Source organism: Ranitomeya variabilis, chromosome 5, assembly GCF_051348905.1.
Source record: "Ranitomeya variabilis isolate aRanVar5 chromosome 5, aRanVar5.hap1, whole genome shotgun sequence".
Lineage (NCBI taxonomy): Eukaryota > Metazoa > Chordata > Amphibia > Anura > Dendrobatidae > Ranitomeya > Ranitomeya variabilis.
This window is the reverse complement of record NC_135236.1, coordinates 528401660-528425277: the sequence shown is the minus strand read 5'-3', so window position 1 is coordinate 528425277 and position 23618 is coordinate 528401660.

The following is a 23618-nucleotide window of genomic DNA, read 5'->3' as shown; positions in this document are numbered from 1 at the left end:
GCCCAATTTAATTATGTTAGGCCTTCGAAGCCTGTCTGCGGTCCCTCCTTCCACTAGGCCTCCACTGACCAGACCACTGCTGCCCGTGTACCCCTGGAACCAATTATAAAGTGCCTACAGCCAGCCCAATTTAATTATGTTAGGCCTTCGAAGCCTGTCTGCGGTCCCTCCTTCCACTAGGCCTCCACTGACCAGACCACTGCTGCCCGTGTACCCCTGTAACTAATAATAAAGTGCCTACAGCCAGCCCAATTTAATTATGTTAGGCCTTCGAAGCCTGTCTGCGGTCCCTCCTTCCACTAGGCCTCCACTGACCAGACCACTGCTGCCCGTGTACCCCTGTAACTAATAATAAAGTGCCTACAGCCAGCCCAATTTAATTATGTTAGGCCTTCGAAGCCTGTCTGCGGTCCCTCCTTCCACTAGGCCTCCACTGACCAGACCACTGCTGCCCGTGTACCCCTGGAACCAATTATAAAGTGCCTACAGCCAGCCCAATTTAATTATGTTAGGCCTTCGAAGCCTGTCTGCGGTCCCTCCTTCCACTAGGCCTCCACTGAACAGACCACTGCTGCCCGTGTACCCCTGTAACTAATAATAAAGTGCCTACAGCCAGCCCAATTTAATTATGTTAGGCCTTCGAAGCCTGTCTGCGGTCCCTCCTTCCACTAGGCCTCCACTGACCAGACCACTGCTGCCCGTGTACCCCTGTAACTAATAATAAAGTGCCTACAGCCAGCCCAATTTAATTATGTTAGGCCTTCGAAGCCTGTCTGCGGTCCCTCCTTCCACTAGGCCTCCACTGACCAGACCACTGCTGCCCGTGTACCCCTGTAACTAATAATAAAGTGCCTACAGCCAGCCCAATTTAATTATGTTAGGCCTTCGAAGCCTGTCTGCGGTCCCTCCTTCCACTAGGCCTCCACTGACCAGACCACTGCTGCCCGTGTACCCCTGGAACCAATTATAAAGTGCCTACAGCCAGCCCAATTTAATTATGTTAGGCCTTCGAAGCCTGTCTGCGGTCCCTCCTTCCACTAGGCCTCCACTGACCAGACCACTGCTGCCCGTGTACCCCTGTAACTAATAATAAAGTGCCTACAGCCAGCCCAATTTAATTATGTTAGGCCTTCGAAGCCTGTCTGCGGTCCCTCCTTCCACTAGGCCTCCACTGACCAGACCACTGCTGCCCGTGTACCCCTGTAACTAATAATAAAGTGCCTACAGCCAGCCCAATTTAATTATGTTAGGCCTTCGAAGCCTGTCTGCGGTCCCTCCTTCCACTAGGCCTCCACTGACCAGACCACTGCTGCCCGTGTACCCCTGGAACCAATTATAAAGTGCCTACAGCCAGCCCAATTTAATTATGTTAGGCCTTCGAAGCCTGTCTGCGGTCCCTCCTTCCACTAGGCCTCCACTGACCAGACCACTGCTGCCCGTGTACCCCTGGAACCAATTATGAAGTGCATAGAGCCTATTTTTTAATTTAATTTAATATTAATAAAGCCAGGATGAACTACGATATACCACGCTATGAGCTACCCAGTTGACAATTATTTTGCGAGAAAAGCCATCCCACCCCTCCACCTGCATGTTAAAGACCGCATTGTCCTTGCATTCTGTCAATTTGTCAGTTCAAAGGTATACCTGACAACAGACACATGGACCTGTAGGCCTGGCCACGGAAGGTTACGTGTCCTTTGTGGCTCAATGGGTTAATGTATTGGATGCATGGTCCACACAAGGGACAGCCTGCAAAGTCTGTCTGCAGTCCCTAATTCAAGTTGGCCTCAACTGAATAAAGCTGAGCTTCTACCTTCTGGCTCAGATTAACTGCTGTTTTTAAAAAAATTGGCTTTTCCGTCCTTCTAAAGGTGTCTGCCCCTGCCTGGTGTTGTCCTCAACTGAATAAAGCTGAGCTTCAACCTTCAGTTCCAAACATACAACAAAAAACTGGTACAATACAAAAAGTGTCCTCCAGCTACAAAAACTTTCTCCTACAAGTAGTTAACTGACAGTTTTTTTTCCAGTGAAAACACAGATATGGCATCCAACGAGTGTTGTCCTGTCTCGTCTTCTTTATATTATTGCCAAGAAGCTGCAACTGAATAAAGCTGTGCTTCAACCTTCTGTTCCAAATTACCATTTTTAAAAATGCAATTGGCTGTTCCGGCCTACTAAAGGGGTCTGCCCCTGCCTGGTGTTGTCCTCAACTGAATAAAGCTGAGCTTCAACCTTCAGTTCCAAATTACCATTTTTAAAAATGCAATTGGCTGTTCCGGCCTACTAAAGGTGTCTGTCTGCCCCTGCCTGGTGTTGTCCTCAACTGAATAAAGCTGAGCTTCAACCTTCAGTTCCAAATTACCATTTTTAAAAATGCAATTGGCTGTTCCGGCCTACTAAAGGTGAATGTCTGCCCCTGCCTGGTGTTGTCCTCAACTGAATAAAGCTGAGCTTCTACCTTCTGTTCCAAATTACCATTTTTAAAAATGCAATTGGCTGTTCCGGCCTACTAAAGGTGTCTGTCTGCCCCTGCCTGGTGTTGTCCTCAACTGAATAAAGCTGAGCTTCAACCTTCAGTTCCAAACATACAACCAAAAACTGGTACAATACAAAAAGTGGCCTCCAGCTACAAAAACTTTCTCCTACAAGTAGTTAAATGACAGTTTTTTTTCCAGTGAAAACACAGATATGGCATCCAACGAGTGTTGTCCTGTCTCGTCTTCTTTATATTATTGCCAAGAAGCTGCAACTGAATAAAGCTGTGCTTCAACCTTCAGTTCCAAATTACCATTTTTAAAAATGCAATTGGCTGTTCCGGCCTACTAAAGGTGTCTGTCTGCCCCTGCCTGGTGTTGTCCTCAACTGAATAAAGCTGAGCTTCAACCTTCAGTTCCAAATTACCATTTTTAAAAATGCAATTGGCTGTTCCGGCCTACTAAAGGTGTCTGTCTGCCCCTGCCTGGTGTTGTCCTCAACTGAATAAAGCTGAGCTTCAACCTTCAGTTCCAAATTACCATTTTTAAAAATGCAATTGGCTGTTCCGGCCTACTAAAGGTGTCTGTCTGCCCCTGCCTGGTGTTGTCCTCAACTGAATAAAGCTGAGCTTCAACCTTCAGTTCCAAATTACCATTTTTAAAAATGCAATTGGCTGTTCCGGCCTACTAAAGGGGTCTGCCCCTGCCTGGTGTTGTCCTCAACTGAATAAAGCTGAGCTTCTACCTTCTGCCTCTTACTAACTGCTGTTTTTTAAAAAAAATTGGCTGTTCAGGCCTACTAAAGGTGTCTGTCTGCCCCTGCCTGGTGTTGTCCTCAACTGAACAAAGCTGTGCTTCAACCTTCTGTTCCAAATTACCATTTTTAAAAATGCCATTGGCTGTTCCGGCCTACTAAAGGTGTCTGTCTGCCCCTGCCTGGTGTTGTCCTCAACTGAATAAAGCTGAGCTTCAACCTTCAGTTCCAAATTACCATTTTTAAAAATGCAATTGGCTGTTCCGGCCTACTAAAGGTGTCTGTCTGCCCCTGCCTGGTGTTGTCCTCAACTGAATAAAGCTGAGCTTCAACCTTCAGTTCCAAATTACCATTTTTAAAAATGCAATTGGCTGTTCCGGCCTACTAAAGGTGTCTGTCTGCCCCTGCCTGGTGTTGTCCTCAACTGAATGAAGCTGAGCTTCAACCTTCAGTTCCAAATTACCATTTTTAAAAATGCAATTGGCTGTTCCGGCCTACTAAAGGTGTCTGTCTGCCCCTGCCTGGTGTTGTCCTCAACTGAATAAAGCTGAGCTTCAACCTTCAGTTCCAAATTACCATTTTTAAAAATGCAATTGGCTGTTCCGGCCTACTAAAGGGGTCTGCCCCTGCCTGGTGTTGTCCTCAACTGAATAAAGCTGAGCTTCTACCTTCTGCCTCTTACTAACTGCTGTTTTTTTTAAAAATTGGCTGTTCCGGCCTACTAAAGGTGTCTGTCTGCCCCTGCCTGGTGTTGTCCTCAACTGAACAAAGCTGAGCTTCCACATTCTGGCTTTCGCCCTATACTATCAGATATTAAACTGCATTTGGCCTACTAGTGTGGTTAGGCCCTTGAAACAGTGTCTGCTGCTCTTGGGTTTGCTACTCCACTGAACAAAGCAATGCCGCCTGTTTAGTCCTGTTACCAATTTTGAACTGCATTTAGCCTACTTTATTCTTTGGCCCTATATCTGTTTCCTCCTCATCCTGCCCATTGCCCAGCCACTGCTAGATGAGTCTGCTGGTACATTGACCTAGACCACTACATTCCCCTTATACTCTACACAGCCAGAATCTGACCCTGCTGAAAGTAAGGTTCCCCTTCCCGCATGTTATACCACCTTACACAGGGACAGAGAGGAAGGTGCAGATGAAAGTGCAGGTTCCTTCATCAGGTGGGGGGGCATACTCGTTGGCGACGTCACTGGCACAGGGCCCCTCAGAGCACGCAAAAGTGTCGCTGCTGGTGGGAGGCGCCCCCGCCATGCAAACACACCACTGTACTTTGAGGGGCCCTGTGCCAGTGCCAATGCGAACGAGTGGGCCCCCCCTGCTTGCTCAGGATCACAGCACTTGCAACGTTGAAATACTTACCTTTCCCTGCAACACCGCTGTGACGTAGTCCGCATTTCCTGGGCCCATGAAAAACTTGAGCCAGCCCTACTCCCCCCACAACTTTTGCCAAATGACCCCCAATTCCCTATGCCCAACTATTATTATAAAGTTAATTAAGATTGACAAGCTTCAGAAACAAGAATGGATGTTTTTGGCATTAAAATGGGCACTGTAGGTGTTTTCCTGGCCTCCACTCACTGCCGACTATGCTTCCCCATTGACTTGCATTGGGTTTCGTGTTTCGGTCGATCCCCGACTTTTAGCGATAATCGGCCGACTGCACTCGACTCGACTCTGGACAAAATCGGGTTTCACAAAACCCGACTCGATCTTAAAAAAATGAAAGTCGCTCAACTCTACCAAACACACCCCTAACCCTAATCCCAACGGTAACCCTAACCACACCTCTAACCCAGACACACCCTTAACCCTAATCCCAACCCTATTCCCAACCGTAAATGTAATCCAAACCCTAACCCTAACTTTAGCCCCAACCCTAACTGTAGCCTTAACCCTAGCCCTAACCCTAGCCCCAACCCTAGCCCCAACCCTAACCCTAGCCCTAACCCTAGCCCTAACCCTTGCCCTAACTCTAGCCCTAGCCCTAGCCCTAACCCTAGCCCTAGCCCTAACCCTAGCCCTAACCCTAGCCCTAACCCTAGCCTCAACCCTAACCCTAATGGGAAAATGGAAATAAATCCTTTTTTTATTTTTTTTATTTTTCCCTAACTAAGCGGGTGATGAAGGGGGGTTTGATTTACTTTTATAGCATGTTTTTTAGCGGATTTTTATGATTGGCAGCAGTCACACACTGAAAGACGCTTTTTATTGCAAAAAAATATTTTTTGCGTTACCACATTTTGAGAGCTATAATTTTTCCATATTTGAGTCCACAGAGTCATGTGAGGTCTTGTTTTTTGCGGGACGAGTTGACATTTTTATTGGTAACATGTTCGGGCACGGCAGATTTTTTGATCGCTTTTTATTCCAATTTTTGTGAGGCAGAATGACCAAAAACCAGCTATTCATGAATTTCTTTTGGGGGAGGCGTTTATACCGTTCCGCGTTTGGTAAAATTGATAAAGCAGTTTTATTCTTCGGGTCAGTACGATTACAGCAATACCTCATTTATATCATTTTTTTATGTTTTGGCGCTTTTATACGATAAAAACTATTTTATAGAAAAAATTATTATTTTGGCATCGCTTTATTCTGAGGACTATAACTTTTTTATTTTTTTGCTGATGATGCAGTATCGCAGTTCTTTTTTTGCGGGACAAGATGATGTTTTCAGTGGTACCATGCTTATTTATATATGTCTTTTTGATTGCGTGTTATTCCACTTTTTGTTTGGCGGTATGACAATAAAGCGTTGTTTTTTGCCTCGGTTTTTTTTTTTTTTTTTACGGTGTTCACTGAAGGGGTTAACTAGTGATACAGTTTTATAGGTGGGGTCGTTACGGACGCGGCGATACTAAATATGTGTACTCTTATTGTTTGATTTTTTTATTTAGATAAAGAAATGTATTTATGGGAATAATACACTCACTGGCCACTTTATTAGGTACACCTGTCCAACTTCTTGTTAACACTTAATTTCTAATCAGCCAATCACATGGCGGCAACTCAGTGCATTTAGGCATGTAGACATGGTCAAGACAATCTCCTGCAGTTCAAACCGAGCATCAGTATGGGGAAGAAAGGTGATTTGAGTGCCTTTGAACGTGGCATGGTTGTTGGTGCCAGAAGGGCTGGTCTGAGTATTTCAGAAACTGCTGATCTACTGGGATTTTCACGCACAACCATCTCTAGGGTTTACAGAGAATGGTCCGAAAAAGAAAAAAAATCCAGTGAGCGGCAGTTCTGTGGGCGGAAATGCCTTGTTGATGCCAGAGGTCAGAGGAGAATGGGCAGACTGGTTCGAGCTGATAGAAAGGCAACAGTGACTCAAATCGCCACCCGTTACAACCAAGGTAGGCCTAAGAGCATCTCTGAACGCACAGTGCGTCAAACTTTGAGGCAGATGGGCTACAGCAGCAGAAGACCACACCGGGTACCACTCCTTTCAGCTAAGAACAGGAAACTGAGGCTACAATTTGTACAAGCTCATCGAAATTGGACAGTAGAAGATTGGAAAAACATTGCTTGGTCTGATGAGTCTCGATTTCTGCTGCGACATTCGGATGGTAGGGTCAGAATTTGGCGTAAACAACATGAAAGCATGGATCCATCCTGCCTTGTATGGAGCATCTTTGGGATGTGCAGCCGACAAATCTGCGGCAACTGTGTGATGCCATCATGTCAATATGGACCAAAATCTCTGAGGAATGCTTCCAGCACCTTGTTGAATCTATGCCACGAAGAATTGAGGCAGTTCTGAAGGCAAAAGGGGTCCAACCCGTTACTAGCATGGTGTACCTAATAAAGTGGCCGGTGAGTGTATATATATATATATATATATTTTTTTTTTCTTTATTTAGGATTTTTTTTTCTTTTTTTTTTTACACGTGTGGAATTTTTTTTTTTTACTTTTTTACTTTGTCCCAGGGGGGGACATCACAGATCGATGATCTGACAGTTTGCACAGCACTCTGTCAGATCACCGATCTGAGTTCCAGTGCTGCAGGCTTACCAGAGCCTGGTCTGCACCGGGAAGTAATCCCTGCAGGACCCGGATGCAGCCCCGCGACCATTTTGGATCCGGGGCCTGCAGGGATAGGAGGTAAGAGACCCTCGCAGCAACGCGATCACATCGCGTTGCTCCGGGGGTCTCAGGGAAGCCCGCAGGGAGCCCCCTCCCTGCTCGATGCTTCCCTGTACCGCCGGCACACCGTGATCATGTTTGATCCAATGGCAAAAAGGGGTTAATATTTTATAAAAATTGGTTTTTTTGCAACAGCTATTTCAGCTTCATATATCTAATAACTGTTGGGCACAGTAATGTTTCTGCCTTGAAATGAGGTTTATTGCACTAACAGAAAATGTGCAATCTGCATTCAAACAAAATTTGACAGGTGCATAAGTATGGGCACCTCACCAGAAAAGTGACATTAATATTTAGTAGATCCTCCTTTTGCAAAAATAACCGCCTCTAGTCGCTTCCTTTAGCTTTTAATGAGTTCCTGGATCCTGGATGAAGGTATTTTGACCATTCCTCTCTACAAAACAATTCCAGTTCAGTTAATTTTAATGGTCACCGAGCATGGACAGCCCTCTTCAAATGATCCCACAGATGTTCAATGATATTCAGGTCTGGGGACTGGGATGGCCATTCCAGAACAGTGTATTTGTTCCTCTGCATGAATGCCTGAGTAGATCTGGAGTGATGTTTTGGATCATTGTCTTGCTGAAAGATCCATCCCCTGCGTAACTTCAACTTTGTCACTGATTCATCAACATTATTGTCAAGAATCTGCTTATACTAAGAGGAATCCATGCGTCCCTCAACTTTAACAAGATTCTCGGTGCCGGCATTGGCCACACAGCCCCAAAGCATGATGGAACCTCCACCAAATTTTACTGTGGGTAGCAAGTGTTTTTCTTGGAATGCTGTGTTTTTTTGCCGTCATTTGGCTTCTCCAAATGTGCTTTTGCATACTTCAGCCGACTCTGTTTGTGGCGCGCTTGCAGAAACGGCTTCTTTCGCATCACTCTCCCATACAGCTTCTCCTTGTGCAAAGTATGTTGTATAGTTGACCGTTGCACAGTGACACCATCTGCAGCAAGTTGATGCTGCAGCTCTCTGGAGGTGGTTTGAGGATTGTCCTTGACTGATCTCACCATTCTTCTTCTCTGTGGAGCCCCCCCATGTACAAGAGCAATGGGGTACTCGGCACCGGGTCCTTCGGTTCAGGGGATGTCACGGTGGCCCGACCCGGTCCGTGGCCCTTTGAGGGGCGTCCAATTAAAGGGGATTAGTTTGTACGGTGTTCATGACGCCACCTGTGGTATTCGGTCAGGGTGACCAACGCTGCTTAGGGGTCCGCTGGGGTGATGGTATGGCAGCTAGATGGTATACCTTCCCACAGGTGTAGTGTATCCCCAGGGCTTCCCAGAAGTGTAGGTGGTGATGGTGGATGATGTAAGGCACGGTGAATAATGAGGACACAAAGTTGCAGTCTCTACCTTTTACTGGAAGCTTCAGCATCCACAGTCCAGGGTACAGACCATAGGGTAGGCAGAGTCTGGCCGGTCCGAAGGCACATCCAGAGTCCCCTTATCCAGGTGGAGATCAGTAGCCTTCCTGTTGTGAATTCTGCTTTTGGGTTCCCTCCGGTGGTGGTAGGTGGTAATGCAGTTGTCCCTGAGTTGCAGTCCTGGTCAGGTGTTTCTGCTGATTGCAGTTCTGACTGCGGTATTTAGGTGTGCAGGATCCATTAGTCCTTGCCAGTTGTCAATTGTTGTTGGGAGGTGTTGGACCTCTGCCTGGTTCCTCCTGCCTTACTGCCAAATCAGCAAAGATAAGTGTCTGTTTTTTTTTTCTGTGGCACACATGCTATTCTTTTGTGTTTTCTTGTCCAGCTTAGATTGTGTCAGTATTTTGTCAGTCTTGTTGGATTCTCTGGGGTTGCAGATATTCATTCCACGTCTTTAGTTAGATTGTGGAATTTTTTGTATTATCTGCTGTGGATATTTTTTGAAGGGTTTTAATACTGACCGCCTAGTATTCTGTCCTATCCTTTCCTATTTAGCTAGAGTGGCCTCTTTTGCTAAATCTTGTTTTCTGCCTGCGTGTGTCTTTTCTCCTACTCACAGTCAATATTTGTGGGGGCTGCCTATCCTTTGGGGTTCTGCTCTGAGGCAAGGTAGTATTCCTATTTCCATCTATAGGGGTATTTAGTCCTCCGGCTGTGTCAAGGTGTCTAGGGTTTGTTAGGCACACCCCATGGCTACTTCTAGTTGCGGTGTTAGTTCAGGATCTGCGGTCAGTATAGTTTCCCCCTACTCCAGAGAAAGTTTCATGCGGCTCCAAGGTCACCGGATCATAACAGTACAACTGGCCAATAATGAGCTAAATGCATCTCAGAAGAAGGGAAGAAAGGTGTTCAGCCATTTTTTTTTTCTGCAGTCTGTTTTGTCTTTTTTTCCCTCTTTATTTATGGGTGGCTGAGGAGTCTTGTGCTAGCATGGATGTTCAGGAATTAGCTTCTCGTGTAGACCAGCTTGCTGCTAGGGTACAGGGTATTTCTGATTATATTGTTCAGACTCCTGTTTTAGAACCGAAGATTCCTACTCCTGATTTGTTTTTTGGTGACAGGTCCAAATTTTTGAGTTTTAAAAACAATTGTAAACTGTTTTTTGCTTTGAGACCTCGATCCTCCGGTGATTCCATTCAGCAGGTTAAAATTGTCATCTCCCTGCTGCGTGGTGATCCACAGGATTGGGCATTTTCCCTGGAATCTGGGAATCCTGCTTTGCTTAATGTAGACTCCTTTTTTCAGGCTTTCGGATTATTATATGATGAACCGAATTCTGTGGATCAAGCGGAGAAGACCTTGTTGGCCCTGTCTCAGGGTCAAGAGGCGGCAGAATTGTATTGTTAGAAATTCAGAAAATGGTCTGTGTTGACTAAATGTATGATGATGCTTTGGCGGCAATTTTCAGAAAGGGTCTTTCTGAATCCGTTAAAGATGTTATGGTGGGGTTTCCCACGCCTTCCGGTCTGAGTGATTCTATGTCTCTGGCCATTCAGATTGATCGGCGCTTGCGGGAGCGTAGAACTGTGCGCGCTGTGGCGTCGTCCTCAGAGCCAATTCCTGAGCCAATACAGTGTGATAGGATTCTGTCTAGGACAGAACGACAAGGACTCAGACGTCAGAATACGTTGTGTTATTATTGTGGCGACGCTTCTCATGTCATTTCAGTCTGCCCTAAGCGGACAAAAAGGATCGCCAGTTCATTTACCATCAGTACTGTACAACCTAAATTTCTATTATCGGTGTCCTTGATCTGCTCATTGTCATCATTTTCTGTCATGGCGAATGTGGATTCAGGCGCCGCCTTGAACTTAATGGATTTTGAGTTTGCCAGGCGTTGTGGTTTTCCCTTGCAGCCTTTGCAGAACCCTATTCCTTTAAGGGGAATTGATGCTACACCTTTGGCTAAAAATAAGCCTAAGTAAGCCTAAGGACACAGGTGACCATGCACATGGCACCAGCCCATCAGGAAGATTGTCGATTTCTGGTGTTGCATAATTTGCATGATGTTATCGTGCTGGGTTTCCCGTGGTTGCAGGTACATAATCATGTGTTGGATTGGAAGTCTATGTCTGTGACTAGTTGGGGTTGTCAGGGGGTTCATAATGATGTTCCTTTGATGTCAATCTCCTCTTCTTCCTCTTCTGAAATTCCAGAGTTTTTGTCTGATTTTCAGGATGTATTCGATGAGCCCAAGTCCAGTTCCCTTCCACCGCACAGGGACTGTGATTGTGCGATTGACTTGATTCCAGGCAGTATGTTTCCTAAGGGCCGACTTTTCAACCTGTCTGTGCCTGAACATACCGCCATGCGGAGTTATGTTAAGGAGTCTTTGGAGAAAGGGCATATTCGGCCATCTTCTTCACCGTTGGGAGCGGGATTTTTTTTTGTTGCTAAGAAGGATGGCTCCTTGAGACCGTGTATTGATTATCGCCTCTTGAATAAGATCACGGTCAAGTTTCAATACCCTTTACCTTTGCTTTCTGATTTGTTTGCTAGGATTAAGGGGGCTAGTTGGTTTACTAAGATTGACCTTCGGGGGGCATATAATCTTGTTTGTATTAAACAGGGTGATGAATGGAAAACTGCGTTTAATACGCCTGAAGGCCATTTTGAATACCTTGTGATGCCGTTCGGGCTCACTAATGCTCCATCTGTTTTTCAATCTTTCATGCATGATATCTTCTGGAATTATATTGATAAATTCTTGATTGTATATTTGGACGATATTTTGATTTTTTCTGATGATTGGGAGTCTCATGTGGAACAGGTCAGGATGGTATTTCAGATCCTTCATGACAATGCTTTGTTTGTGAAGGGGTCTAAGTGCCTCTTTGGGGTGCAGAAGGTTTCTTTTTTGGGCTACATTTTTTCTCCCTCATCTATGGAGATGGATCCGGTTAAGGTTCAGGCCATTTATGATTGGATTCAACCCACATCTGTGAAGAGCCTTCAGAAATTTTTGGGTTTTGCAAATTTTTATCGCCGTTTCATTGCTAATTTCTCCAGCGTGGTTAAACCCTTGACCGATTTGACGAAGAAAGGCGCTGATGTGGCACATTGGTCCTCTGCGGCTGTCTCTGCCTTTCAGGAGCTTAAACGCCGATTTACTTCTGCTCCGGTGTTGCGCCAACCGGATGTTTCCCTTCTGTTTCAGGTTGAGATTGACGCCTCTGAGATTGGGGCAGGGGCCGTTTTGTCTCAGAGGGATTCTGTGGGTTCCTTGATGAAACCGTGTGCCTTCTTCTCCCGCAAGTTTTCGCCTGCTGAACGCAATTATGATGTCGGCAATCGGGAGTTGTTGGCTATGAAGTGGGCGTTTGAGGAGTGGCGACATTGGCTTGAGGGAGCTAAGCATCGTATTGTGGTCCTGACTGATCATAAGAATCTGATTTACCTCGAGTCTGCCAAACGGCTGAGTCCTAGACAGGCTCGATGGTCCTTGTTTTTTTCCCGTTTTGATTTCGTGGTTTCGTATCTTCCGGGTTCTAAGAATATTAAGGCTGATGCCCTTTCTAGGAGTTTTTTGCCTGATTCCTGAGGTCCTTGAACCGGTCGGCATTCTGAAAGAACGGGTGGTCCTTTCTGCCATTTCCCCTGATTTACGGCGGGTTCTTCAGGAATTTCAGGCTGACAGACCTGACTGCTGTCCTGTGGGGAAATTGTTTGTTCCTGACAGATGGACTAGTAGAGTGATTTCTGAGGTTCACTGTTCTGTGTTGGCTGGTCATCCTGGTATTTTTGGTACCAGAGATTTGGTTGGTAGGTCCTTTTGGTGGCCTTCCTTGTCGCGTGATGTGCGTTCTTTTGTGCAGTCCTGTGGAACTTGTGCGCGGGCCAAGTCTTGTTGTTCCCATGCTAGTGGGTTACTTTTGCCATTGCCGGTCCCTGAGAGGCCCTGGACGCATATTTCTATGGATTTTATTTCTGATCTTCCGGTTTCCCAGAGGATGTCGGTTATCTGGGTTGTTTGTGACCGGTTTTCTAAGATGGTTCATTTGGTGCCTTTGCCTAAATTGCCTTCCTCTTCAGATTTGGTTCCGTTATTTTTTCAGCATGTGGTTCGTTTGCATGGTATTCCAGAGAATATTGTGTCCGACAGAGGTTCCCAGTTTGTTTCTAGGTTTTGGCGGGCCTTTTGTGCTAGGCTGGGCATTGATTTGTCTTTTTCTTCTGCATTTCATCCTCAGACAAATGGCCAGACCGAGCGAACTAATCAGACCTTGGAGACCACCTATTTGAGATGCTTTGTGTCTGCTGATCAGGATGATTGGGTGGCCTTTTTGCCATTGGCCGAGTTTGCCCTTAATAATCGGGCTAGTTCAGCTACTTTGGTTTCGCCTTTCTTTTGTAATTTTGGTTTTCATCCTCATTTTTCTTCTGGGCAGGTTGAGCCTTCTGACTGTCCTGGTGTGGATTCTGTGGTTGACAGGTTGCAGCAGATTTGGGCTCATGTGGTGGACAATTTGGTGTTGTCTCAGGAGGAGGCTCAACGTTTTGCTAACCGTCGTCGGTGTGTTGGTTCCCGGCTTCGGGTTGGGGATCTGGTTTGGTTGTCTTCCCGTCATGTTCCTATGAAGGTTTCTTCCCCTAAGTTTAAGCCTCGGCTTATTGGTCCTTACAGGATTTCTGGAATTATTAATACGGTGTCTTTTCGATTGGCGCTTCCGGCCTCTTTTGCTATCCATAATGTCTTCCATAGATCTTTATTGCGGAAATATGTGGTGCCCGTTGTTCCCTCTGTTGATCCTCCGGCCCCTGTGTTGGTTGATGGGGAGTTGGAGTATGTGGTTGAGAAGATACTGGATTCTCGTTTTTCGAGGCGGAGGCTTCAGTACCTTGTCAAATGGAAGGGTTATGGCCAGGAGGATAATTCTTGGGTTTTTGCTTCTGATGTCCATGCTGCTGATTTGGTCCATGCCTTTCATCTGGCCCCTCCTGATCGGCCTGGGGGTGCTGGTGAAGGTTCGGTGATCCCTCCTCAAGGGGGGGTACTGTTGTGAATTCTGCTTTTGGGTTCCCTCCGGTGGTGGTAGGTGGTAATGCAGTTGTCCCTAAGTTGTAGTCCTGGTCTGGTGTTTCTGCTGATTGCAGTTCTGACTGGGGTATTTAGGTGTGCAGGATCCATTAGTCCTTGCCAGTTGTCAATTGTTGTTGGGAGGTGTTGGACCTCTGCCTGGTTCCTCCTGCCTTACTGCCAAATCAGCAAAGATAAGTGTCTGGTTTTTTTTTTTCTGTGGCACACATGCTGTGTGCTTCATGATTCAGTGCTATTCTTTTGTGTTTTCTTGTCCAGCTTAGATTGTGTCAGTATTTTCTCAGTCTTGTTGGATTCTCTGGGGTTGCAGATATTCATTCCACGTCTTTAGTTAGATTGTGGAATTTTTTGTATTATCTGCTGTGGATATTTTTTGAAGGGTGTCACGATCCCTTAGCCGCGGCCAGCAGTTTGTCACAAAATCCCCAGGGATTCCTGACCACTGCCACCAATATGTCACGGATTGGGGTGACTTTAGACCAACAGACGGCTATCACATGTGCAGGGGGGCTTATCTTAGTTATCCCTCCACTGCTACAATGTGATAAAAAAAAACACACACAAGGCTATTGACCTCTTAGTTTACAGCAGGGGCTTATTTTAGGTATCCCACTGCTCTTCCATATACCATGAACTGCAGGGATTTGTGTATATCCCGCTTACAGTTCCACTTAAACCTTGCAGCTCTCTGGCGCCCCCCTTTCTGTCAGGTAAGATTAGGTACTGCACCTAGGGTAATTAGTCGCCAGAAAGGCTGCCTGCTATGTACTGGCTATTGGGCACGCTGCAGCGACGCGATAAACTACTCCCACTCAGGCAGGAACAATAATTATCAATGCCGCAGTCGCTGCAAAGTCACCCAAAGGCCTGCACACAGTAGTGCCGCCACCAGCTTCGATTAAACAGGTCCGAAGCTAACCCGAAACAGTAGCGTAAATTCCCTTCAAGAGACAGGGTACGTTTTTAGAGCAAGAGAACGAGTCTAGTATTAATTATTATACTCATAAAGTTTATGCAGTGTTTATAAAAAGTTCTATAAAGATGTTACAATATGAGACAATTGCAAATATGTACAAAGTAATTATATAAAAGAACAAGGATTACATGAGAAATAACACTTACAGTTGTTCAAAGCATTGCAGGCAACCCGGCTAGTGAACTTTCCATCTATCCCAGTGCATCAGGGCGTGCACTCTGGGCTCTTCAGGTAAACACTTAAATCTGACTCTCTTGGACGCCTGCCAGCACTTAAAACCTACAGCCTGTGACCTCATAGAAAGGGCTGGCTTTTCCGAACCCTCCTACCTCTTCAGTTTTACTAACTGGGCATTAAATATATCTGATGCCCGTAACTTCGCTACAGAACATGTCATAATCATACCCCACCCAGCATTCATCTCGGGTTATCGCTAGCATTCTAGGGAGATCAAATAAGTCCTATTTGGGATGTATATTTACTGAGAAATCCCTACTTCTTTACCAGATGGAGTTAGAAACACAAAGGAGGGACAGCACCACAGCAGTTGTGAAGACGAAAAAATTACGTTTTTATTCCACCTCCTGCAACGTTTCGGTCCGCAGACCTTTTTCAAGCATGCTTGAAAAAGGTCTGCGGACCGAAACGTTGCAGGAGGTGGAATAAAAACGTAATTTTTTCGTCTTCACAACTGCTGTGGTGCTGTCCCTCCTTTATATTTGATTTGGACTTGGATACCGGGATGGATCCCCTGGTAAGGACGTGCACCCCTATATCCATAGAGATATGTAATTTTTAAACTTATTTATACGGGTGCGGCTGGACCAGCGTTCTATTGGAGTTAGAAACACGTCTTTAGAGTGATGGATAGCTCCACCGAGGGGAAGTAAGAATATATATTTTTTGTGTTCCTATCTTAAATGATTTGCCTAATATCTTACAAAAACAGAACAAAGGACTTGCATGATTCTGGAAGTTTCTCATCCAGTTAAAGCTGGTCACTTTCCACTACAGGAAATGCCGGTCGTAAATACCTTGGCGAGGGGGGATGAGGGCTTGTGAGCTGAAAGTCAGGAATTTGCAGCTACAAGCTGTTGCCGAGTCACTCCAAGAAGGGGGCTTAGCCCACAGCATGATAGCAAGAGAACTAAACTTATATGATATTTCATACCATATCGTGACAGCTCCCCTTTTGGCATGCGCTACGGAGGTAGAACCCCACGGTATGCCTCCATGCGCACCTCAGTAGGTTCACCCTGACGGGACAGTCGATCTGCATTCCCATGGTCCCTGCCCGCTTTATGTTCAATGGTGAAGTCAAATTGCTGAAGGGCAAGGCTCCAGCGTAGTAACCTGCCGTTGGTTCCACACATGGCGTTTAGCCAGCGCAGAGGGTCGTGGTCGGTCACCACAGTGAAGGTGCGACCGTACAAGTAGGGCTGCAAGCGCTGCAGGGCCCAGACTATGGCCAGGCACTCCTTCTCGATGGTGGAGTAGGCCACTTCCCTCGGCAAAAGTTTCCGGCTCAGGTACAACACCGGGTGCTCTTGGTCCTCCGAGTCAACCTGGCTGAGCACAGCACCGAGGCCAAACTCGCTGGCGTCAGTCTGTACTAAGAACGGTCGACTGCTGTCGACTGCTTTCAACACGGGCGTTGCACAGTGCAGTTTTCAACGCCTGGAAGGCCACCTCACAGCAATCTGTCCAGTTGACGATGTGGGGTAGCTTCTTCCTGGTGAGGTCCGTCAAAGGTTTTGCCAGGCTACTATAGTGCTGCACAAAGCGCCTATAGTACCCTGCAGTGCCCAGGAAGGACATCACCTGTTTCTTGGTCCCAGGAGTGGGCCAGTTCATGATCGCGCCCACTTTGTCAGGCTCTGGCTTTAAGGTGCCTCCGCCTACCCGGTGCCCCAGGTAGTGGACCTCCCTCATGCCCATCTGGCACTTTCCCGGCTTGATAGTCAGTCCTGCTCGGTGAATTCGCCTGAGCACCTCCTCGAGATGCTGCAGGTGTTCATCCCAGGAGGAACTGAAGATGGCAATGTCATCTAAGTACGCCACTGCGTACTTCTCCAGTCCCTGAAGCAGGAGATTGACCATCTGCTGGAAAGTGGCAGGGGCATTCTTCATGCCGAAGGGCATGACCGTTTACTTGTACAGTCTGAAGGGTGTGATAAAGGCGGACTTTTCCTGTGCCTCGGGGCTCAGGGGAATCTGCCAGTATCCTCGACTCAGATCCATTATTGTTAGGTAATCTGCGCCAGCTAACTTCTCAAGCAGCTCATCGATGCGCGGCATTGGGTGCGCGTCAGTGGCTGTAATGGCATTGAGCCCCCTGTAGTCCACGCAGAACCGGGTGGTCCGGTCCTTCTTTGGCACGAGAACTACAGGTGAGGCCCACGCGCTCTTTGACCGTCGAATCACCCCCAGCTGTAACATCTCATCTATCTCCTGGCGCATAATCTGCTGCACCTGGTCAGAGATTCGATAGGGTGTTTGCCACAGTGGGGCATGATTCCCGGTGTCCACCTCGTGGAAGGCTAACTCAGTCCTTCCAGGCCGGTTGGAGAACACGACCCGGAAGGGTTCCAGTGTGGTTTGCAACTGCAACTGCTGTGGTTCATCCAGCGAGGCGCTTACCTCCACGTCCTCAATGGACCCACCAGCCTTGGCTTGGGCCAGCATGTCCAGGAGGGCGTCTTCCTCCCCGTCTTCGGGTGCGCTGCAGACCGGTAGGACGAAAGGCTCACGTTCATGATGAGCCTTCATCATGTTGACGTGAAAGGCCTTTCGCCTACCCCGAGCGTGGTCAAGCGTGACCACGTAGGTGACCGGGTTGAGCTGTTGGTGGACGACGTACGGGCCCTCCCAGGCTGCCTGAAGCTTATCCGTTGGTACGGGGACCAGCACCCACACCTTTTGACCCACGTGGTAGGTCCGCTCCCGGGCGTTCTGGCCGTACCAGTGCTTCTGATCAGCCTGAGCCTGTGTCATGTTGTCATGCACCAACTGCGTCAAGGTCTGCATCTTGTCACGGAAGCGCATGACATACTCCACTATGGACACTTCCGAAGGGTTCGGCTCCTCTTCCCAGGATTCTCTTACCAACCCAAGGGGTCCCCGGACTCGCCTGCCATACAGGAGCTTAAAGGGGGAGAACCCTGTCGAGGCCTGCGGAACCTCTCGGTAAGCGAACAGCAGGTGTGGGAGGTACCGCTCCCAGTCGCGCCCTTGTGTCTCAACCAGCATGCGAAGCATCGGTTTGAGTTTACCATTGAAGCGTTCACACAAGCCATTGGTCTGTGGGTGATACGCACTCGATACCAGGTGCTTCACCTGCATTCTCTTACAGAGAGCCTCCATTAGACGAGACATAAATTGGGTTCCTTGATCGGTAAGCATCTCCCTGGGAAATCCTACACGTGCGAAGATAGCCAACAGGGCATCCGCCACCTTATCTGCCCTAGTTGACGATAGAGCTACTGCCTCTGGGTACCGGGTAGCGTAGTCTACCACAGTAAGGATGTATTGCTTTCCAGAGCTGCTGGGGACGGCCAGCGGGCCCACAATGTCCACCGCGATCCTCTGGAAAGGCTCCTCTATCACTGGCAAAGGGATCAGGGGAGCCTTAAGAGCAGGCCCCGCCTTCCCCACTCTTTGACAGGTGACACAGGAGCGGCAGTAGTTTGACACATCTGTCCCCATCTTAGGCCAATAGAAGTATTGAGACAGCCGGGCCTTAGTTTTGCTGATCCCCAAGTGTCCAGCTAGCGGGATCTCATGGGCAATCCGCAACAACTCACCCCGGAATTGCTGCGAGACGACCAGCTGTCTTTCCCTCAACCACTCGTTTTGTGATTCTCCAGGTACTGTCTCCCGGTACAACCTTCCTCCTTCCCAGAACACCTTCTCCTTATGAGTCTCGGAGAATGGCGTCCCGGCGAGTTGTCTCAAACTCTCAAGGCTCGCATCTCTGTGCAGAGCAGCTGTAAACTCCTGGCTGGGGGAAGCCAGAAGCGATGTCAGGGTCCCTTCCCCACGGGAGCCCTCTGGGACCTGCTCTGGGTCCACCTCTGGTTCAGTCATACTGATGACTGAGGAGGGTCCGGGAGGCAGTTATCTGCGTTCCGGGCACTCTGAATGCGAGTGACAGCAGCTACGTAGGCTGTCTCCCCGGGGGTTTCTACAGACCCATCAGCCGACGCTGCTATGGGCTCTACCTCCCCATCCACCCCCATTACCTCAGGAGCATTGCTACTTATGGGCCAGTTACCTTCCTCGGTGGCACTGGTCAATTGCATGGCATCACCTTCCTCACGGTTCCCATGTATCTCCCCATTTCCGGTAGCACCGACACTTGCCCCTGCTAGGGGTTCCTCAGCCGTCTCACTCCGCAGAGCGACGTGGCTGAGCACTCCTGTACCTATGGACACATCAACTTTCACAGAAACATCATTATCAGGTTCAATTGGCACAGGTACAACATTTTCACCATCAATCCTAGGGTAAAAATGGATATCAGATGCATCATTACAAGATAAAGCATGGCCAGGTAACACATGCGATCTCCCATCATCATCATCAACATCGGGGTTAACGTTACCATTATTAGCAGATTGGGGAGGGGTGTCAGTGACGTATTATGCAACCAACCTCCCCAAATCAGTCCCCAACAAAACATCAGTGGGCAAATTATCAGACAGCCCCACTTCCTTCACCCCGCTCCCAGCACCCCAATCAATATAAACCCGGGCCATCGGTAAGGGACAGCTGATGCCCCAATCCCCGTGACAGTTAGGGTTTTCCCTGGAATGATTTCTTCAGGGGCCGCCAGTTCGGGTCGGATGAGGGTTCGTTCAGCCCCGGTGTCCTTGAGGCCTGTAGCAACATGGCCTCCCACAGTGACGTGCTGTACGTTGTCACACACCCTCCCAACCACACCACCCACCAAAAGAACTGCTGCATTAGGCCCTGGGGCCTTGGCTGGGGGGTTCTTCTGCTTGCCTGGACAGTTGGGACTGATATGACCAGGCTGCCTGCAGTGGTAACACTGGCGAAGTTCGGTGGTAGGTCTGGTGCTGTTGGCCACGGGGACAGGACCTCTGGAGTGTTGGCTGGCAGGGGTACTGGCGTTGGATGCAGGCTTACCCCCTCTCCAGCTGGTGGTGACTAGCTTCCGCACTTCCGATCTACGTTTGGCCTCATAGGCATCGGCAATCTGCGCTGCTTTCGTCACGTCTTTGGGTTCTCTGTCCATCACGAACTGTTGCACCTCAGCTGGGCAAAGATGGAAGAACTGATCTTTGATCATCAGGTCTCGCAGCTGTGCAAAGGTGGTCACTGACAGTCCTTGGGTCCACTGGTCAAAGTGGGTCCCCAGTCCATGCACCACATCACTGTAACTGTCGTGTGGGCCACGTTGGAGGGTCCGGAACTTTTTACGGTACACCTCGGGTGTAAGCTGGTACTTGGCTATCAGAGCCTGCTTGATGGCCTCATAATCACCATCTTGTTCTTGAGGGAGGGCAGCAAACACCTCCAGAGCTTTTCCTCTCAGCCCTGGTGTCAGGTATCGTGCCCATTCTTGTGTAGGCAGCTGGTACTGTCTGCAGGCTTTCTCAAAGGCCCGCAGAAAAGTGTCCAAGTCCCCGTCCTTTTCCATAACAGGGAAGTGATCGGGCCGGGGCTTCGGTATCTGAGCGCTGCTGGGCTCACGGCTGGACTGGGACGACCCCTGCATTTGCAGTCGGGCCATCTGCAGCTGGTACTCCCGCTGCGCTTGGGCCTCTCGCTCGGCTCGCTAGGCCTCTCGCTCGGCTCGCTGGGCCTCGGCCTCCTGCCGGTATTGCTGAATCAGCTGCCGACGTCCCTCATGGTCGTCAGTGGGGAATTCTTTCAAGGCCGCCTGCAGGTGGGGGTCCAATTCGCCCGGATTGCTAACAGGGCCAGCATTCAGTGGTTGGACCTCTGCTGCAGCACCATGTTTGCTGGTGCTGGCTTCTGCGGCCTCTGGGCTCTGTGAGTGGTCTAGAGCGGCTTCCCATTGCACCAGTTCAGCGACCATTTGAGTCTTGGTTTTGCCCTGGGGGTTCAGGCCATGGTACATGCATATCCCAGCAAGAGTGTCCCTCTGCTGGGTGTACCAGGCTTCTCCTATCGCAGCCATGGTTGCCAAATAAAAGATAGGATAGAAAAACGAAGAGAAAGGGAGCGGATAATTACCAGTACACAATTGTCTCACGACTAATAAACACTGAGTTTGTTCTCCAAACTTATTTGCGCAGAGTCCTCGCAAGAACTTTCTGCAAGTTTTTAGTGAGAGGAATGATTGCTCAAACCAAATCACTAATGCTCTAATATCCCACCGCCTTGCCACCAATTGTCACGATCCCTTAGCCGCGGCCAGCAGTTTGTCACAAAATCCCCAGGGATTCCTGACCAATGCCACCAATATGTCACGGATTGGGGTGACTTTAGACCAACAGACGGCTATCACATGTGCAGGGGGGCTTATCTTAGTTATCCCTCCACTGCTACAATGTGATAAAAAAACACACACAAGGCTATTGACCTCTTAGTTTACAGCAGGGGCTTATTTTAGGTATCCCACTGCTCTTCCATATACCATGAACTGCAGGGATTTGTGTATATCCCGCTTACAGTTCCACTTAAACCTTGCAGCTCTCTGGCGCCCCCCTTTCTGTCAGGTAAGATTAGGTACTGCACCTAGGGTAATTAGTCACCAGAAAGGCTGCCTGCTATGTACTGGCTATTGGGCACGCTGCAGCGACGCGATAAACTACTCCCACTCAGGCAGGAACAATAATTATCAATGCCGCAGTCGCTGCAAAGTCACCCAAAGGCCTACACGCGGTAGTGCCGCCACCAGCTTCGATTAAACAGGTCCGAAGCTAACCCAAAACAGTAGCGTAAATTCCCTTCAAGAGACAGGGTACGTTGTTAGAGCAGGAGAACGAGTCTAGTATTAATTATTATACTCATAAAGTTTATGCAGTGTTTATAAAAAGTTCTATAAAGATGTTACAATATGAGACAATTGCAAATATGTACAAAGTAATTATATAAAAAAACAAGGATTACATGAGAAATAACACTTACAGTTGTTCAAAGCATTGCAGGCAACCCGGCTAGTGAACTTTCCATCTATCCCAGTGCATCAGAGCGTGCACTCTGGGCTCTTCAGGTAAACACTCAAATCTGACTCTCTTGGACGCCTGCCAGCACTTAAAACCTACAGCCTGTGAACTCACAGAAAGGGCTGGCTTTTCCAAACCCTCCTACCTCTTCAGTTTTACTAACTGGGCATTAAATATATCTGATGCCCGTAACTTCGCTACAGAACATGTCATAATCATACCCCACCCAGCATTCATCTCGTGTTATCGCTAGCATTCTAGGGAGATCAAATATGACCTATTTGGGATGTATATTTACAGAGAAATCCCTACTTCTTTACCAGATGGATTTAGAAACACGTCTTTAGAGTGATGGATAGCTCCACCGAGGGGAAGTAAGAATATATATTTTTTGTGTTCCTATCTTAAATGATTTGCCTAATATCTTACAAAAACAGAACAAAGGACTTTCATGATTCTGGAAGTTTCTCATCCAGTTAAAGCTGGTCACTTTCCACTGCAGGAAATGCCGGTCGTAAATACCTTGGCGAGGGGGGATGAGGGCTTGTGAGCTGAAAGTCAGGAATTTGCAGCTACAAGCTGTTGCCAAGTCACTCCAAGAAGGGGGCTTAGCCCACAGCATGATAGCAAGAGAACTAAACTTATATAATATTTCATACCATATCGTGACAAAGGGTTTTAATACTGGCCGCCTAGTATTCTGTCCTATCCTTTCCTATTTAGCTAGAGTGGCCTCTTTTGCTAAATCTTGTTTTCTGCCTGCGTGTGTCTTTTCTTCTCCTACTCACAGTCAATATTTGTGGGGGCTGCCTATCCTTTGGGGTTCTGCTCTGAGGCAAGGTAGTATTCCTATTTCCATCTATAGGGGTATTTAGTCCTCCGGCTGTGTCGAGGTGTCTAGGGTTTGTTAGGCACACCCCACGGCTACTTCTAGTTGCGGTGTTAGTTCAGGATCTGCGGTCAGTATAGTTTCCACCTACTCCAGAGAAAGTTTCATGCGGCTCCAAGGTCACCGGATCATAACACCTTCCTACTAGCGCCTGTGTGTTGTAGTCCCTCCCTGCTGAGCAACTCAGTAAGGTCCTCACAACTCTCGTGGATGTTCTAGATGTTGTTTCTTCCTCTTTGTCCCCCAGATGGTATAGATAGGACAAACAGGTATGACTGGGATGGCCTGAGGCTTGTTTATAGGGACCCTAGAGACGCCCCGACCCCCACAGTTTGCTACCGTGTCTTCTTAGGTATTAAGGTCGGGCAGCCAACTTGGAATTGACTGTCCTGCCAGTCTCTGAAGTAATGCGTAGAGTCAATTACTCCCTCGGTGTTCCGGCCACCGGCTACCACAGGCTGCCTGTCTCAGGGCAGAACTCCTCTCGGTGTTTTCTCCTAGTGCCGTGATCTAGTTTCTCACTCTTGACAATACAGTTCTTTTCGTGTCCTTTCTTAGGATGCTGCCGCACATGGGGCAGGCGCAGCTCCGTAGCTTTCTATCCCGCTAGGCCTCTGTCAGGATACCACCCCTGACAGGGACCCTCTGTCTGCAGCTCAGATGTTCCTCCTTCTACCCTTGTCTGCCTGACAGGTGTTGCCTGGGCAAAGCCCAGCCAGCATCTCTCTAACGTTCTATC